The sequence below is a fragment of the Staurois parvus genome, unplaced genomic scaffold (assembly GCF_062004578.1).
Source record: "Staurois parvus isolate SC_StPar_1 unplaced genomic scaffold, SC_StPar_1.0 ptg001031l, whole genome shotgun sequence".
NCBI classification, from domain to species: domain Eukaryota; kingdom Metazoa; phylum Chordata; class Amphibia; order Anura; family Ranidae; genus Staurois; species Staurois parvus.
In genome coordinates, this window is record NW_028318827.1 from 76306 (window position 1) to 96364 (window position 20059).

Genomic DNA, 20059 nt, shown 5'->3' on the forward strand with positions numbered 1-20059 from the left:
CTTCCAGAGTAGTGACCTCCCCCTCCCCCCATGGGCCATCAGAGACGGTGTGAAGGGAAGCAGCTTTTCTGTGCTCCCCCAGTGCTCCGGGAATCCTGTGTCATGGGTAAAATAATAAAAAATCTCTACATCTGTAGGGGGTGCTGACAGCATGTTAGCCCCTCCCCCCACTTCTCTGGAGGTTGCCATGTGACTGAACAGCGAGTCCTTAGACCGGGGGATGGGAAGAAGTCCTTGCATCAGCCTGTGAAGAGCATCCAAGTGGACCTGTCGGTATTTCCAGCCGTGTGACCCCCCCGTACTGCAGGGGGCAGTGTTCAGCCATCACCAACATTCGTAATGCAGGGTGCAGCTTGGGAGGTGAATTGACCAAATCTGATATCTGAATGCCACGGAACGCTGGAACTGGTTCTTAGACCCCGGGTTATATGCCGCTACCTTCAGGTGATTGGACGGTTTGCTGGAACCTGCCCCTCAGAGTACCCATAAAACCACGCCCTCTCCATGAGGCTCCAGCTTTCTGACCGTGTCCTCAGGTGATGGACCTCAACTTCCATTTTTCAGTTTTTCTTTCTTTGGTTGACATGTCTAGATCTGCCCGATGGCTCACTAGCCGTCTCCATGAGGCTCCAGCTTTCTGACCGTGTCCTCAGGTGATGGACCTCAACTTCCATTTTTCAGTTTTTCTTTCTTTGGTTGACATGTCTAGATCTGCCCGATGGCTCACTAGCCGTCTCCATGGGGCTCCAGCTTTCTGACCGTGTCCTCAGGTGATGGACCTCAACTTCCATTTTTCAGTTTTTCTTTCTTTGGTTGACATGTCTAGATCTGCCCGATGGCTCACTAGCCGTCTCCATGGGGCTCCAGCTTTCTGATCGTGTCCTCAGGTGATGGACCCCATCCTGCATTTTTCACTGTTTTTCTTTCTTCGACTATCTCTAGATCTGGCTGTGTATTGTCCTATGGCTCACTAGCCGTCTCCAGATCTGTTCTTCTTGGGAACCGTACCCAACCCCCCCCCCCCCCCAACAGTGTGGTCGTGTGTAGTATTTCCTTCAAGCACTGGATCCTGTGTTCTAGGTATGTAGAGTGAGTTAGTCGTAGGGTGCTATACAGTCCAGGGTCATGGTCCACACCTATGGCACCCAGACCCTGAAGACCTCTATGGGGGTATGACCAGTGGGATGGGCAAAGCCTGAACCCCAGATGGGACCAATGACACATCAAGGTAGGACATGGTGTCCCCTATACCTTTCACATACCACTTCCTGGTTTATGGGTCATTACTGGGATCTGTAGTACACGCTGGGGGACATTTTATAACACCGGTGCAGCTCTGTATAGAAACCAATCAGCTTCCAGGTTTTATCGTCAAAGCTGATTGGTAGAATCTGATTGGTTATGCAAAGCTGCACCGGATTCTGAGGGCTCCAGTTGTGTTATATTGTCTCCTACAAGGCGCAGGTTATGGGGTGATCTGCATTATGGGGTGATCTGCATTATGGGGTGATCTGCATTATGGGGTGATCTGCATTATGGGTGTTTTCTGTAGTTTTTTTTGTCATGTTCGCTCCTTTTCTTCCCACTGCTGGAAGTTCCTCTCCTCTGGCTAGTGATGTAGTGCCTAGAGGTCTCTGGCTAGTAATGTAGTGCCTAGAAGCCTCCTCTGGCTAGTGGTGTAGTGCCTAGAAGTGTCCTCTGGCTAGTGATGTAGTGCCTAGAAGCCTCCTCTGGCTAGCAATGTAGTGCCTAGAAGCCTCCTCTGGCTAGCGATGTAGTGCCTAGAAGCCTCCTCTGGCTAGCGATGTAGTGCCTAGAAGCCTCCTCTGGCTAGCGATGTAGTGCCTAGAAGCCTCCTCTGGCTAGTGATGTAGTGCCTAGAAGCCTCCTCTGGCTAGTGATGTAGTGCCTAGAAGCCTCCTCTGGCTAGTGATGTAGTGCCTAGAGGTCTCCTCTGGCTAGTGATGTAGTGCCTAGAGGTCTCTGGCTAGTAATGTAGTGCCTAGAAGCCTCCTCTGGCTAGTGCTGTAGTGCCTAGAAGTCTCCTCTGGCTAGTGATGTAGTGCCTAGAAGCCTCCTCTGGCTAGTGATGTAGTGCCTAGAAGCCTCCTCTGGCTAGTGATGTAGTGCCTAGAAGCCTCCTCTGGCTAGTGATGTAGTGCCTAGAAGCCTCCTCTGGCTAGTGATGTAGTGCCTAGAAGCCTCCTCTGGCTAGTGATGTAGTGCCTAGAGGTTTCTGGCTAGTGATGTAGTGCCTAGAAGCCTCCTCTGGCTAGTGATGTAGTGCCTAGAAGCCTCCTCTGGCTAGTGATGTAGTGCCTAGAGGTCTCTGGCTAGTGATGTAGTGCCTAGAAGCCTCCTCTGGCTAGCGATGTAGTGCCTAGAAGTCTCCTCTGGCTAGTGATGTAGTGCCTAGAAGCCTCCTCTGGCTAGTGATGTAGTGCCTAGAAGCCTCCTCTGGCTAGTGATGTAGTGCCTAGAAGCCTCCTCTGGCTAGCGATGTAGTGCCTAGGAGTCTCCTCTGGCTAGCGATGTAGTGCCTAGAGGTCTCCGGCTGCCATTTTCCGTTGCCGGCACACGCTGATCATTTGCCGTCTCCATTGGCTCCATGAAGGTCATTGTGAGTCCTTCATCCTGGACACGCTGAACCTCCTCAGTCCACATCAGTTCGGGGAGTGCCCAGCAGGAAGAACCTCACCCAGCACTGGTGGCAGTAATTCCTCTGCAGGTCCTGAGGAAACTCCAAGTTCCTCTCCGGTTGGTAGCTGTTGCCACCCTTCGAGGTACATTGACACCCCTACAGCCCCGTCATTTGGGAACCTCTCAGATGCGACATGCGGCCTGACTAAAGCAGAATTCTCTGCCGCTGATCTTCTCCAAAGGTTCTCCATACTTCTGGAATCGGCGGGTGGCAGCAGCCACAACTGCCCTTCGGCCTCGCCTCCCTCTGGATATATTCCTGGATTGCAGCCTGAATTGTCCGCTAGGTTTGTAGAAGGTCGGGTGGACTTGGGTGTCTCGGCTTAGACCTCTGAAGATTTTTCTTTTTCCGCCTCCACCTCATCCTGGATACTGTGGACTCATCCACTGAGGTGGTGTGTAATGCGTCGCTCATAGAGTGCACATCCCCCGCCTATTCCAGCAGGCACAAGAAGGAAGGAAATTCCCAGAAAGCCTTTCCTAAAGATGGTTGGAATCTTGACTGGTTCATCAGGGACGGGCCAAGATTCCATCCACGTGTGGACGGGGTGGTCTTACCCAAGTGGATCCATCAATGGACTTGGGTACAACCAGCATGGCAGACTGTTCATGCGATTATTGCCATTGGCTAAAGCCGCTAACAATAGTCCGTGTTCTCCCGAACACAATGGCATCCGCGGGAGGGATTCCCCCATCAACAGCTGACATCCGCGGGAGGGATTCCCCCATCAACACCTGACATCCACGGGAGGGATTCCCCCATCAACACCTGACAACCGCGGGAGGGATTCCCCCATCAACACCTGACATCCGCGGGAGGGATTCCCCCATCAACAGCTGACATCCGCGGGAGGGATTCCCCCATCAACACCTGACATCCGCGGGAGGGATTCCCCCATCAACACCTGACAACCGCGGGAGGGATTCCCCCATCAACACCTGACATCCGCGGGAGGGATTCCCCCATCAACACCTGACATCCGCGGGAGGGATTCCCCCATCAACAGCTGACATCCGCGGGAGGGATTCCCCCATCAACAGCTGACATCCGCGGGAGGGATTCCCCCATCAACAGCTGACATCCGCGGGAGGGATTCCCCCATCAACAGCTGACATCCGCGGGAGGGATTCCCCCATCAACACCTGACATCCGCGGGAGGGATTCCCCCATCAACACCTGACATCCGCGGGAGGGATTCCCCCATCAACACCTGCTGTGGTGATGGGGGAATCGAGCGATTTCCTGACTGACCCAACTCTGAGGTCATTCACTCCTCCTGACAATCGTACCCAATGAAAGAAGAGTGTTCCCACCGAGGACCTGGCCATGCGTGCTTTAACCCCTCCCCCTCCTGAGGATTTACCCCCCTTCCTGACCACGCCTCTTTTTGCTACTTGGCTGAATTGCGCGGTCATGCAATGCTGCACCCAAATTAAATTTACATCCTTTTTTTCACACAAATAGAGCTTTCTTTCGGTGGTATTTGATCATCTGTGCGCTTTTTATTTTTCACGCTATAAACAAAAAAAGACCAAAAATTTTGAAGAAAAACAATATTTTTTACTTTCAGCTATAAAAAATATAAAGTAAACTCAAAGTTGGTTATAAATTTAGGCCAAAATGTCTCCGGCTCCGTGTTTCTGGTGAAATGTCTCCGGCTCCGTGTTTGTGGTGAAATGTCTCCGGCTCCGTGTTTGTGGTGAAATGTCTCCGGCTCCGTGTTTGTGGTGAAATGTCTCCGGCTCCGTGTTTGTGGTGAAATGTCTCCGGCTCCGTGTTTGTGGTGAAATGTCCCCCGCTCCATGTTTGTGGTGAAATGTCTCCGGCTCCGTGTTTGTGGTGAAATGTCTTCCGCTCCGTGTTTGTGGTGAAATGTCTCCGTGTTTGTGGTGAAATGTCTCCGGCTCCGTGTTTGTGGTGAAATGTCTCCAGCTCCGTGTTCGTGGTGAAATGTCTCCGGCTCCGTGTTTGTGGTGAAATGTCCCCCGCTCCGTGTTTGTGGTGAAATGTCTCCGGCTCCGTGTTTGTGGTGAAATGTCCCCCGCTCCGTGTTTGTGGTGAAATGTCTTCTGCTCCGTGTTTGTGGTGAAATGTCTCCGTGTTTGTGGTGAAATGTCTCCGGCTCCGTGTTTGTGGTGAAATGTCTCCGTGTTTGTGGTGAAATGTCTTCTGCTCCGTGTTTGTGGTGAAATGTCTCCGTGTTTGTGGTGAAATGTCTCCGGCTCCGTGTTTGTGGTGAAATGTCTCCGGCTCCGTGTTTGTGGTGAAATGTCTCCGGCTCCGTGTTTGTGGTGAAATGTCTCCGGCTCCGTGTTTGTGGTGAAATGTCTCCCGCTTCGTGTTTGTGGTGAAATGTCTCCGGCTCCGTGTTTGTGGTGAAATGTCCCCCGCTCCGTGTTTGTGGTGAAATGTCTCCCGCTCCGTGTTTGTGGTGAAATGTCTCCGGCTCCATGTTTGTGGTGAAATGTCTCCCGCTTCGTGTTTGTGGTGAAATGTCTCCCGCTCCGTGTTTGTGGTGAAATGTCTCCGGCTCCGTGTTTGTGGTGAAATGTCTCCGGCTCCGTGTTTGTGGTGAAATGTCTCCGGCTCCGTGTTTGTGGTGAAATGTCTCCGGCTCCGTGTTTGTGGTGAAATGTCCCCCGCTCCATGTTTGTGGTGAAATGTCTCCGGCTCCGTGTTTGTGGTGAAATGTCTTCCGCTCCGTGTTTGTGGTGAAATGTCTCCGTGTTTGTGGTGAAATGTCTCCGGCTCCGTGTTTGTGGTGAAATGTCTCCGGCTCCGTGTTCGTGGTGAAATGTCTCCGGCTCCGTGTTTGTGGTGAAATGTCCCCCGCTCCGTGTTTGTGGTGAAATGTCTCCGGCTCCGTGTTTGTGGTGAAATGTCCCCCGCTCCGTGTTTGTGGTGAAATGTCCCCCGCTCCGTGTTTGTGGTGAAATGTCTTCTGCTCCGTGTTTGTGGTGAAATGTCTCCGTGTTTGTGGTGAAATGTCTCCGGCTCCGTGTTTGTGGTGAAATGTCTCCGTGTTTGTGGTGAAATGTCTCCGTGTTTGTGGTGAAATGTCTCCGGCTCCGTGTTTGTGGTGAAATGTCTCCGTGTTTGTGGTGAAATGTCTTCTGCTCCGTGTTTGTGGTGAAATGTCTCCGTGTTTGTGGTGAAATGTCTCCGGCTCCGTGTTTGTGGTGAAATGTCTCCGTGTTTGTGGTGAAATGTCTTCCGCTCCGTGTTTGTGGTGAAATGTCTCCGTGTTTGTGGTGAAATGTCTCCGGCTCCGTGTTTGTGGTGAAATGTCTCCAGCTCCGTGTTCGTGGTGAAATGTCTCCGGCTCCGTGTTTGTGGTGAAATGTCCCCCGCTCCGTGTTTGTGGTGAAATGTCTCCGGCTCCGTGTTTGTGGTGAAATGTCCCCCGCTCCGTGTTTGTGGTGAAATGTCTTCTGCTCCGTGTTTGTGGTGAAATGTCTCCGTGTTTGTGGTGAAATGTCTCCGGCTCCGTGTTTGTGGTGAAATGTCTCCGTGTTTGTGGTGAAATGTCTTCTGCTCCGTGTTTGTGGTGAAATGTCTCCGTGTTTGTGGTGAAATGTCTCCGGCTCCGTGTTTGTGGTGAAATGTCTCCGGCTCCGTGTTTGTGGTGAAATGTCTCCGGCTCCGTGTTTGTGGTGAAATGTCTCCGGCTCCGTGTTTGTGGTGAAATGTCTCCCGCTTCGTGTTTGTGGTGAAATGTCTCCGGCTCCGTGTTTGTGGTGAAATGTCCCCCGCTCCGTGTTTGTGGTGAAATGTCTCCCGCTCCGTGTTTGTGGTGAAATGTCTCCGGCTCCATGTTTGTGGTGAAATGTCTCCCGCTTCGTGTTTGTGGTGAAATGTCTCCCGCTCCGTGTTTGTGGTGAAATGTCTCCGGCTCCGTGTTTGTGGTGAAATGTCTCCGGCTCCGTGTTTGTGGTGAAATGTCTCCGGCTCCGTGTTTGTGGTGAAATGTCTCCGGCTCCGTGTTTGTGGTGAAATGTCCCCCGCTCCATGTTTGTGGTGAAATGTCTCCGGCTCCGTGTTTGTGGTGAAATGTCTTCCGCTCCGTGTTTGTGGTGAAATGTCTCCGTGTTTGTGGTGAAATGTCTCCGGCTCCGTGTTTGTGGTGAAATGTCTCCGGCTCCGTGTTCGTGGTGAAATGTCTCCGGCTCCGTGTTTGTGGTGAAATGTCCCCCGCTCCGTGTTTGTGGTGAAATGTCTCCGGCTCCGTGTTTGTGGTGAAATGTCCCCCGCTCCGTGTTTGTGGTGAAATGTCCCCCGCTCCGTGTTTGTGGTGAAATGTCTTCTGCTCCGTGTTTGTGGTGAAATGTCTCCGTGTTTGTGGTGAAATGTCTCCGGCTCCGTGTTTGTGGTGAAATGTCTCCGTGTTTGTGGTGAAATGTCTTCTGCTCCGTGTTTGTGGTGAAATGTCTCCGTGTTTGTGGTGAAATGTCTCCGGCTCCGTGTTTGTGGTGAAATGTCCCCCGCTCCGTGTTTGTGGTGAAATGTCTCCGGCTCCGTGTTTGTGGTGAAATGTCTCCGGCTCCGTGTTTGTGGTGAAATGTCTCCGGCTTCGTGTTTGTGGTGAAATGTCTCCGGCTTCGTGTTTGTGGTGAAATGTCTCCGGCTCCGTGTTTGTGGTGAAATGTCTCCCGCTCCGTGTTTGTGGTGAAATGTCTCCGGCTCCGTGTTTGTGGTGAAATGTCTCCCGCTTCGTGTTTGTGGTGAAATGTCTCCGGCTCCGTGTTTGTGGTGAAATGTCCCCCGCTCCGTGTTTGTGGTGAAATGTCTCCCGCTCCGTGTTTGTGGTGAAATGTCTCCGGCTCCGTGTTTGTGGTGAAATGTCTCCCGCTTCGTGTTTGTGGTGAAATGTCTCCCGCTCCGTGTTTGTGGTGAAATGTCTCCGGCTCCGTGTTTGTGGTGAAATGTCTCCGGCTCCGTGTTTGTGGTGAAATGTCCCCCGCTCCGTGTTTGTGGTGAAATGTCTCCGGCTCCGTGTTTGTGGTGAAATGTCTCCGGCTCCGTGTTTGTGGTGGAAAAATTCCCAATGCGTGTCTATTGATTGCTTTGTGTGAAGTTATAGCGTCTACAATCTATGGGAGAGATGCTGCAATTTACGCCATTTCTCTGCTATACAGCGCTGCGCTAGTTTAACAATTGCGCGGTCATGCAACACGGTACATACATGACATTTACATCCTTTTTTTCACACAAATAGAGCTTTATTTTGGTGGTATTTGATCACCTGTGAGGTTTTTATTTTTGGCGCTATAACCAGAAAAACTTTTGAAGAGAAAAAAATTCTTTTGAAAAATACAACATTTTCTCATTTCAGTCATGAAAAATATCCAAAAAAACTAAAATTTTGTCATAAATTTAGGCCGAAATGTATTCTGCTCCATGTTTGTGGTGAAAAAATCCCAATAAGTGTCTATTGATTGCTTTGTGTGACAGTTATAGAGACTGCAGACTATGGGAGAGATCATGGGGTGTACACAGCTTGTACTTCTGACTGCCCATCACATTTCTGGGGGGCTAAGATACCAGGACAGGACACCCCCAAATACCAGGACGGTACAGACACCCCCAAATACCAGGACGGTACAGACACCCCCAAATACCAGGACGGTACAGACACCCCCAAATACCAGGACGGTACAGACACCCCCAAATACCAGGACAGGACAAACACCCCCAAATACCAGGACAGTACAACCCCCCCAAATACCAGGACAGGACAAACACCCCCAAATACCAGGACAGGACAAACACCCCCAAATACCAGGACAGGACAACCCCCCCAAATACCAGGACGGTACAACCCCCCCCAAATACCAGGACGGTACAACCCCCCCCAAATACCAGGACGGTACAACCCCCCCAAATACCAGGACGGTACAACCCCCCCAAATACCAGGACGGTACAACCCCCCCAAATACCAGGACGGTACAGACCCCCCCAAATACCAGGACGGTACAGACACCCCCAAATACCAGGACGGTACAGACACCCCCAAATACCAGGACGGTACAGACACCCCCAAATACCAGGACAGGACAAACACCCCCAAATACCAGGACAGGACAAATCCCCCCAAATACCAGGACAGTACAACCCCCCCAAATACCAGGACAGGACAAACACCCCCAAATACCAGGACAGGACAAACACCCCCAAATACCAGGACAGGACAACCCCCCCAAATACCAGGACGGTACAACCCCCCCCAAATACCAGGACGGTACAACCCCCCCCAAATACCAGGACGGTACAACCCCCCCAAATACCAGGACGGTACAACCCCCCCAAATACCAGGACGGTACAGACCCCCCCAAATACCAGGACGGTACAGACACCCCCAAATACCAGGACGGGACAGAGACACCCCCAAATACCAGGACGGTACAGACCCCCCCAAATACCAGGACGGTACAGACCCCCCCAAATACCAGGACGGTACAGACCCCCCCAAATACCAGGACAGGACAAATCCCCCCAAATACCAGGACAGTACAACCCCCCCAAATACCAGGACAATACAATCCCCCCAAATACCAGGACAGTACAACCCCCCCAAATACCAGGACAGTACAAACACCCCCAAATACCAGGACAGTACAACCCCCCCAAATACCTGGACAGTACAAACACCCCCAAATACCAGGACAGTACAAACACCCCTAAATACCAGGACAATACAACCCCCTCAAATACCAGGACAGGACAAATCCCCCCCAAATACCAGGACAAGACAAACCCCCCCAAATACCAGGACAGTACAACCCCCCCCAAATACCAGGACAGTACAAACACCCCCAAATACCAGGACAGTACAACCCCCCCAAATACCTGGACAGTACAAACACCCCCAAATACCAGGACAGTACAAACACCCCTAAATACCAGGACAATACAACCCCCTCAAATACCAGGACAGGACAAATCCCCCCCAAATACCAGGACAAGACAAACCCCCCCAAATACCAGGACAGTACAAACACCCTCAAATGACCCTTTTTCGTAAAGTGGACACCCAAAGCTATCTGCTGAGAGGCATATTGAGTCCATGGAAGATTTATTTTTTCCCCACAAGTTTCTGGAAAATGACAAAACATTTTTTTTTTTTACATGAAGTTGACATTTAAATGATTTATTTCTCGCACAAGCCATGGGTATATGTGGATTACACCCCAAAATACATTCTGCTACTTCTACCGAGTATGGGGGTACCACACGTGTGAGACTTTTTGGGAGCCTAGCCACATACAGGAGCCTGAAATCCAATGACCACTTTGAAAGCCTGAAGGTGAGCAACTTCCTCATTTCACTTCCTACCTACCTATCACAGTTTCGGAGGCCCTGCAGCTGTAGGCATCATCCTGGTATAACCATTCAAATCCAGGGATGTACCAGTACGTCGCTGGTCCTTGGGTGTATATATGATATGGTTTTTTGTTTTTTTGTATGCAGCCTGTGGACTGAATGAAAAATGAGAAGAAATCTCTGCCAGAAAAAGTGTGTGGTATGCCCACCATTGGAATATACCCCCCTGCATCCACCCACTTCTAATGGTGGGCACACATTAGGTCACACGGTGCCACATGCGCCAATTCCAAGATTGAACAAATGTCTAGATAGTGGCACGCTTGAATAAAAATTGTCCACGTATAAGTGGTACCCCATATGGAGAAATCATGACACCAAGTCCCAAACTATCTTGCCACCGCTCCCCATGTAGTCTGGGCATCCGGGGGGCTCCACGTGACTTTTCCCTCGTAAATCCGAAACTTATAGCCTGTTGTCCTCTCACAGGTCTTCTACATCTTGACCCCATATCTGGCACGCTTGCTGGGGAGAACTTGTTTGAATGCAAGGAGGCCAGAAAAGTGAATGAGGGATTCATCAACGCAGATGTTTTGCTGGGGAGTGTAGACATCTGCAAATTTTTGGTTAAGGTGATTTGCGAGGGGCTGAATTTTGTGGAGCCGGTCAAATTCAGGGTCACCCCGAGGATGACAGAGAGTATTGTCGCTGAAATTCAGGGTCCCCCCAAGGATGACAGAGTGTATTGTCGCTGAAATTCAGGGTCCCCCCGAGGATGACAGAGTGTATTGTCGCTGAAATTCAGGGTCCCCCCGAGGATGACAGAGAGTATTGTCGCTGAAATTCAGGGTCCCCCCAAGGATGACAGAGTGTATTGTCGCTGAAATTCAGGGTCCCCCCGAGGATGACAGAGTGTATTGTCGCTGAAATTCAGGGTCCCCCCGAGGATGACAGAGAGTATTGTCGCTGAAATTCAGGGTCCCCCCAAGGATGACAGAGAGTATTGTCGCTGAAATTCAGGGTCCCCCCGAGGATGACAGAGTGTATTGTCGCTGAAATTCAGGGTCCCCCCGAGGATGACAGAGAGTATTGTCGCTGAAATTCAGGGTCCCCCCGAGGACGACAGAGTGTATTGTCATTGAATAAAACACATTATACTCTCATATATATGCCTGGCCATGGCAGCAGAGAACACGGCATATGATGAATCGGGTCTGCGGACCAATACAACCGCAATTCATTTCTTTTAGTAATGCCCATGTTGAGGGTTCGGCCCCAAAAAATGTAAATTCGGAATCCGTAATGGGTTTCCATGCGACTGGTCCGGCAAGGTTTGAATTTGGGTTGGCGGCGATAAATTGTTGTGCATATAAATTGCTTTGATCCACAATCAACACATACAGATATTCCGTGAAAAACTGATCCAGAAATCAAGGAGGTTTGTGAAAGACCAGGATGTACTAGACCGCTGGTACTCGCCAGTTCACCAAAAGGTAGCGCGGCACTAGTACTGGCACTCTGCTGCATATGAGAGTCATCAAAATGTACCGGCAAGTGCTAACAGAGATCAGGCCTGATTCTGCCAACACTGCGGTTTTGTGTGCAGTGTATCAGGTGACAGTGACCTACTGACACTGCACTTGCTGGGGGAGAAGGGGGGGTAAAAATAGGGGCTAAACGCAGGTGTTGGCAGGTGCAGGGGCTGATCCAGCTAACGCTGCGTTTTTGGGGACGCTATACTAATGTGAACGCTGGTATAGTGCTGATCTCATCAAAGATATTGACCCGTTCAGACACTATACTAGCAATGGAGGATTATTGTACATGAGCGTGCTCCTGGCAATCAAGGGGTTAAATGTGATGACTGGTGTAGTGACGGGCAATCTGAGGCTATCTGGGAGGGGCATGAAAACCACAGGAGAGCGAATCACGTGTATATATATGTGATTTTGCGCACCCGTGCCGCCCTGTGGCAGTATTTCTGCTGTAGGGCGGTCAGGAAGCGGTTACAGAAGAGGTTTGCGTTACAGCGCTGCGTTACTTGAACGGACAATTGCGCGGTCATGCAACACTGCACCTAAATGAAATTTACATCCTTTTTTCCCCACAAATTGAGCTTTCTTTCGGTGGTATTTGATCGCCTGTGCGGTTTTTATTTTTTGCGCTATAAAAAAAAAAAAAGGCTGTCAATTTTGAGAAAAAAAACCCCCAATATTTTGGACTTTTTGCTATAAAACATGTCCAGTAAAAAAATTTAAAAATCAAATTTCGTCATAAATTTCGGCCAAAATGTATTCTGCGACATGTCTCTGCTAAAAAAAAATCCCAATACGTGTAAATTAATTGGTTTACATGAAAGTTATAGCGTTTACAAATGGCGGGAAAGATGCTGGGATTTTTATTTTTTTTTATACTAATAATGGCGGCGATCAGCGACTTATGGCGGCGATCAGCGACTTATGGCAGGACTGCGGCGGACATTCTGACACTGGGGGGGGAACTGACTTGGGGTCACTGACATCCCCAGTGACACAGTGATCAGTGCAAAAAAAAAAAAAAAAACACTGACACTGTACTAATGGCACTGGGGAGGAAGGGGTTAACTTTTTTTTTAATTCAATGAAAGGGTTAACTGTGTGAGGGGCGTGTTTTACTAGGGGGCGGGGCGGGGGTGTGTACTGCACGGGAACACGCTGATCGGGAGAGATGAAGTCTTCTCTCCGGATCAGCATGTCAGGAGCTGACAGGGAACTGACAGAAAGCAGAGGTGCAGTGTAAACACTGCAGCTGTGCTCTCTGTCAGTGATTGCCACTAATCGCCGGGACACGGCAAGTAATGACCGGCTGTGACCCGGTGACTGACACCCGCGGCCGCGATCGTCGGTGGAGGTAGGGTGGTGGCGCGCCCCCTACCTGTTTTGCAAAAGCAAGTTTTAAAATGTGGTTTTGCGCAGACGTGTCGCCCTGCCACCGTATTTCTACAGTGGCTGGTCGGCAAGAAGTTAAATCGACCTCCTGTCTCTAGTGAGGGAGTTCCCTTTAAGGATTCTGCCCTGAGTTTTGACATGTCCTTCCTCCCCCGTAACAACGTCAAGGATTACCCAACTGCCTGTTTTACCAGCCGAGAATTCCTTCTGTTCTCACCTCCTCATAGACCCGGCCTTGGTGGACTCCAGTCACTGGCTGAGTATTGGTTGAGGTCAGATTGGCCTTCTTCTCACATCTTCTCTTTTGGTTTCTCCACATTCAGTCTGTAGGTTCCCCCAGCACTTGCCTCTCACCAAACATCTCCATCGCTTTCCAGATCTCCCAACATCCAATTTTCTGATATTCCCCAGTCAGGGTCATTCCATCGCTCTCCCCATCTGCTACAATCTACCAGGTAAGGTAGTCCTCCCCCAGTGTGATGATCGAGACCCTCATCATAGAAAGTCCCGTTACCCTCATCATAGAAAGTCCCGTTACCCTCATCATAGAAATTCCCGTTACCCTCATCATAGAAAGTCCCGTTACCCATCCCAGCTAACACCTAGCTCTTGGACCAACCAGGATTTAGCCCGTCCTTGTATTGCCTCTACCTAACCCCTTGGATTTCGCACTCGCGTTGCACCCACTTCTACAGACTGTTGCACTTTGGGTCACTCACAAAAGTTTTCTGTATCCCTCTGAGCATTCCTCAGGTGTTCCCACAGGGAGGTCCTTCCTCCTCTTCCACCCAGCCAGGTGATCATCCTGGACTTTTCTTCTCTTAGGGCTTCTACCCTCATCCCCATCCTCGGCATCGCACAACAAGTCCCTCCATCCCCATCCTCGGCATCTCAGAACAAGTCCCTCCATCCCCATCCTCGGCATCGCAGAACAAGTCCCTCCGTCCCCATCCTCGGCATCGCAGAACAAGTCCCTCCGTCCCCATCCTCGGCATCGCACAACAAGTCCCTCCATCCCCATCCTCGGCATCTCAGAACAAGTCCCTCCATCCCCATCCTCGGCATCGCAGAACAAGTCCCTCCGTCCCCATCCTCGGCATCGCAGAACAAGTCCCTCCGTCCCCATCCTCGGCATCGCAGAACAAGTCCCTCCGTCCCCATCCCCGGCATCGCAGAACAAGTCCCTCCGTCCCCATCCTCGGCATCCCAGAACAAGTCCCTCCGTCCCCATCCTCGGCATCGCACAACAAGTCCCTCCGTCCCCATCCTCGGCATCGCAGAACAAGTCCCTCCGTCCCCATCCTCGGCATCCCAGAACAAGTCCCTCCGTCCCCATCCTCGGCATCCCAGAACAAGTCCCTCCGTCCCCATCCTCGGCATCGCACAACAAGTCCCTCCGTCCCCATCCTCGGCATCGCACAACAAGTCCCTCCGTCCCCATCCTCGGCATCGCAGAACAAGTCTCTCCGTCCCCATCTCTAGTTCTCTACTGTCTGATTGCCGTGTGTGACGGGAGTGACTTTGGGTGGGGGGCCCATGGAACACAGCTCACTTTGGGTGGGGGGCCCATGGAACACAGCTCACTTTGGGTGGGGGGCCCATGGAACACAGCTCAGTTTGGGTGGGGGGCCCATGGAACACGGCTCACTTTGGGTGGGAGGGGCCCATGGAACGCAGCTCACTTTGGGTGGGGGGCCCATGGAACACAGGTCACTTTGGGTGGGGGGCCCATGGAACACGGCTCACTTTGGGTGGGGGGCCCATGGAACACAGCTCACTTTGGGTGGGGGGCTCATGGAACACAGCTCACTTTGGGTGGGGGGCTCATGGAACACAGCTCACTTTGGGTGGGGGGCCCATGGAACACAGGTCACTTTGGGTGGGGGGCCCATGGAACACAGCTCACTTTGGGTGGGGGGCCCATGGAACACAGCTCACTTTGGGTGGGGGGCTCATGGAACACAGCTCACTTTGGGTGGGGGGCCCATTGAACACAGCTCACATTGGGTGGGGGGCCCATGGAACACAGCTCACATTGGGTGGGGGGCCCATGGAACACAGCTCACTTTGGGTGGGGGGCTCATGGAACACGGCTCACTTTGGGTGGGGGGCCCATGGAACACAGCTCACTTTGGGTGGGGGGCCCATGGAACACGGCTCACTTTGGGTGGGAGGGGCCCATGGAACGCAGCTCACTTTGGGTGGGGGGCCCATGGAACACAGCTCACTTTGGGTGGGGGGCCCATGGAACACGGCTCACTTTGGGTGGGGGGCTCATGGAACACAGCTCACTTTGGGTGGGGGGCCCATGGAACACAGCTCACTTTGGGTGGGGGGCTCATTGAACACAGCTCACTTTGGGTGGGGGGCCCATGAAACACGGATCACTTTGGGTGGGGGGCCCATGGAACACAGCTCACTTTGGGTGGGGGGCCCATGGAACACAGGTCACTTTGGGTGGGGGGCCCATGGAACACAGCTCACTTTGGGTGGGGGGCCCATGGAACACAGCTCACTTTGGGTGGGGGGCTCATGGAACACAGCTCACTTTGGGTGGGGGGCCCATTGAACACAGCTCACATTGGGTGGGGGGCCCATGGAACACAGCTCACATTGGGTGGGGGGCCCATGGAACACAGCTCACTTTGGGTGGGGGGCTCATGGAACACGGCTCACTTTGGTTGAGGGCCCATGGAACACAGCTCACTTTGGGTGGGGGGCCCATGGAACACAGCTCACTTTGGGTGGGGGGCCCATGGAACACAGCTCACTTTGGTTGAGGGCCCATGGAACACAGCTCACTTTGGGTGGGGGGCCCATGGAACACGGCTCACTTTGGGTGGGGGGCTCATGGAACACAGCTCACTTTGGGTGGGGGGCCCATTGAACACAGCTCACATTGGGTGGGGGGCCCATGGAACACAGCTCTCTTTGGGTGGGGGGCCCATGGAACACAGCTCACTTTGGGTGGGGGGCCCATGGAACACAGCTCACTTTGGGTGGGGGGCCCATGGAACACAGCTCACTTTGGGTGGGGGGCCCATGGAACACAGCTCACTTTGGGTGGGGGGCCCATGGAACACAGCTCACTTTGGAGAGGTGGGGAGACCCCTGCCTCAGCTCCCCATATCCCTATTATGTGTAAGTCCCCCTGTGCCTGTTAGGGGTACAGGGGGATCTGTCCTAATATTGGGGGGGGGGTTGTGGATTGTTTGGTGTCATGTGGTTCCATCCATTGTTCTATTGTGTGTCTGGCTTGGGAGCAAACTATTATGGGATGTTTGTGTATTGGCTTGCTGGGGGGTGTCTCCAGCAGCCCTCCCTCCTGATGGGACTGTCTGCTGATGCATCTCTTGTTAATTAATGTAGATTGCCCCGCCCTGTGTCATTATGCAGGGAGGGGGATTGCCCCGCCCTGTGTCATTATGCAGGGAGGGGGGATTGCCCCGCCCTGTGTCATTATGCAGGGAGGGGGATTGCCCCGCCCTGTGTCATTATGCAGGGAGGGGGGATTGCCCCGCCCTGTGTCATTATGCAGGGAGGGGGGATTGCCCCGCCCTGTGTCATTATGCAGGGAGGGGGGATTGCCCCGCCCTGTGTCATTATGCAGGGAGGGGGGATTGCCCCGCCCTGTGTCATTATGCAGGGAGGGGGGTTGTTCCCTTGAATGTTTATATCTTGTGTCTGTGTTAAAATAAAGCAATATATCTCCTGGAATCCTTCCATGTCTGGTGCTGTTTCGTCCTGTGTGGTCAGCGGTGGTGTCCGTGGTCTGTGTTTGGACAGGGAAGCGGGAGTCTAACGGAAGTACTCAGTGCAGTCTGGGTCCGGTTCCGTTACATTGGTGCAGTCTGGGTCCGGTTCCGTTACATTGGTGCAGTCAGGGTCGGTTCCATTACATTGGTGCAGTCTGGGTCGGTTCCGTTACATTGGTGCAGTCGGGGGTCGGTTCCGTTACATTGGTGCAGTCGGGGTCCGGTTCCGTTACATTGGTGCAGTCGGGGTCCGGTTCCGTTACATTGGTGCAGTCGGGGTCGGTTCCGTTACATTGGCTGCTGTCGGGGTCGGTTCCGTTACATTGGTGCAGTCGGGTTCCGGTTCCGTTACATTGGTGCAGTCTGGGTCGGTTCCGTTACATTGGTGCAGTCGGGGTCGGTTCTGTTACATTGGTGCAGTCGGGGTCGGTTCCGTTACATTGGTGCAGTCTGGGTCGGTTCCGTTACATTGGTGCAGTCGGGGTCGGTTCCGTTACATTGGTGCAGTCGGGGTCCGGTTCCGTTACATTGGTGCAGTCGGGTCAGTTCAGTTACATTGGTGGCAGTCTGGGTCCGGTTCCGTTACATTGGTGCAGTCGGGGTCCGGTTCCGTTACATTGGTGTAGTCTGGGGTCGGTTCCGTTACATTGGTGCAGTCGGGGTCGGTTCCGTTACATTGGTGCAGTCGGGGTCGGTTCCGTTACATTGGTGCAGTCAGGGTCGGTTCCATTACATTGGTGCAGTCGGGGGTCGGTTCCGTTACATTGGTGCAGTCGGGGTCCGGTTCCGTTACATTGGTGCAGTCGGGGTCCGGTTCCGTTACATTGGTGCAGTCGGGGTCGGTTCCGTTACATTGGTGCAGTCGGGGTCGGTTCCGTTACATTGGTGCAGTCGGGATCAGTTCCATTACATTGGTGCGGTCTGGGTCGGTTCCGTTACATTGGTGCAGTCGGGGTCAGTTCCGTTACATTGGTGCAGTCTGGGGTCGGTTCCGTTACATTGGTGCAGTCTGGGTCGGTTCCGTTACATTGGTGGCAGCGGTGGGATTGTGCTTCCAAGCTGTGAACACGTCCAAACCACCACCGGGATCCAAGATCAGGAAAGGAGACGTCGGTCACCCCAGTGGAGATATGGACCTGGCATCAGAGTTCCCAGGGCTGCTGCGGATCGTTCTTGCACCATACCCCAGGACTGTGTCTGCGGATCAGTACCTGGAGCTCAGGCAGCGGATTTGGGAGGTGCTTTGGAGAGGAGCCCTCCAGGCTGCTGGTATGGACAAGGACAAGTTCTATCCAACCCCAGGGGAACGGGCCAGGGACCATCGGAAGTTATGGATGCCATTCCTGGGAGAGCGACCCCAGGAGCAATGGGTGACTGAGTTGGACAGGCTGGTCCAGCAGGCGATAGAGCTGGATGACCGATATTGGGCTCTGCAATGGTACGGAGAGCAGGAATATTTCGGGGTGACAACAGAATGCTCTCCAGAGGGACATGACTTTGGTGGTCCTGGATTGCTGTGGGAGAGCCTTACAGATCATTTTGTGTTTGGTGATGAAGGAGAACCTACCCTGGAGGACCTGCGAGAAGACAGAGAGGCTATGTTCGGTCTCACAGGGGTCTCAGAGCTTGAACCAGATCTGGAATACCTGCCGATGAAAGAACAGGATCTGGAAAGGGCATACAGGCAACTGCTAGGACATGTTCAGCAGCATGCCCAAGAATCAGCAGTGGAAATTCCAGAGATTGCCGTCCCCAAACCTGAAGAGCTGACAAAAGGGCAGAGCTCTGCTAGCCTCCGCCCAGCACTGGTAACATCTTCTGACGGACAGGAGATGGTGAACCCCGATTTCCAGACACCAGTTCCAGAGACTGGGGATCTGATAGACATCTCTGCTGAGGAGGAACCAGCCGGCGAGCCTCCAGCAGAAGAGCTGACATCAGGTCATGGCGTGGGTGACCTCTGCCCATTGGTGCAGTCGGGGTTGGTTCCGTTACATTGGTGCAGTCTGGGTCGGTTCCGTTACATTGGTGCAGTCGGGGTCGGTTCCGTTACATTGGTGCAGTCGGGGTCGGTTCCGTTACATTGGTGCAGTCGGGGTCCGGTTCCGTTACATCGGTGCAGTCGGGGTCCGGGTCCGTTACATCGGTGCAGTCTGGGTTGGTTCCGTTACATTGGTGCAGTCTGGGTCGGTTCCGTTACATTGGTGCAGTCGGGGTCCGGTTCCGTTACATTGGTGCAGTCGGGGTCAGTTCCGTTACATTGGTTCAGTCGGGGGTTGGTTCCGTTACATTGGTGTAGTCTGGGTCGGTTCAGTTACATTGGTGTGGTCTGGGTCCGGTTCCGTTACATTGGTGCAGTCGGGGTCCGGTTCCGTTACATTGGTGCAGTCGGGGTCCGGTTCCGTTACATTGGTGGCAGCGGTGGGATTGTGCTTCCAAGCTGTGAACACGTCCAAACCACCACCGGGGTCCAAGATCAGGAAAGGAGACGTCGGTCACCCCAGTGGAGATATGGACCTGACATCAGAGTTCCCGGAGCTGCTGCGGATCATTCTTGCACCATACCCCAGGACTGTGTTTACGGATCAGTACCTGGAGCTCAGGCAGTGGATTTGGGAGATGCTTTGGAGAGGAGCCCTCCAGGTTGCTGGTATGGACAAGGACAAGTGCTATCCACCCCCAGGGGAACGGGCCAGGGACCATCGGAAGTTACGGATGCCATTCCTGGGAGAGCGACCCCAGGAGCAATGGGTGACTGAGTTGGACAGGCTGGTGCAGCAGGAGATAGAGCTGGACGACCGATATCGGGCTCTGCAATGGTATGCAGAGCAGGAATATTTCGGGGTGACAACAGAGTGCTCTCCGGAGGGACATGACTTTGGTGGTCCTGGATTGCTGTGGGAGAGCCTTACAGATCATTTTGTGTTTGGTGATGAAGGAGAACCTACCCTGGAGGACCTGTGAGAAGACAGAGAGGCTATGTTCGGTCTCACAGGGGTCTCAGAGCTTGAACCAGATCTGGAATACCTGCCGATGAAAGAACTGCATCTGGAAAGGGCATACAGGCAACTGCTAGGACATGTTCAGCAGCATGCCCAAGAATCGGCAGTGGAAATTCCAGAGATTGCCGTCCCCAAACCTGAAGAGCTGACAAAAGGGCAGAGCTCTGCTAGCCTCCGCCCAGCACTGGTAACATCTTCTGACGGACAGGAGATGGTGAACCCCCAACCCCAGACACCAGTTCCAGAGACTGGGGATCTGATAGACTTCTCTGCTGAGGAGGAACCAGCCGGCGAGCCTCCAGCAGAAGAGCTGGTGTCAGGGATCCCCGCGATCCGTCCCTCGATGGTCCCG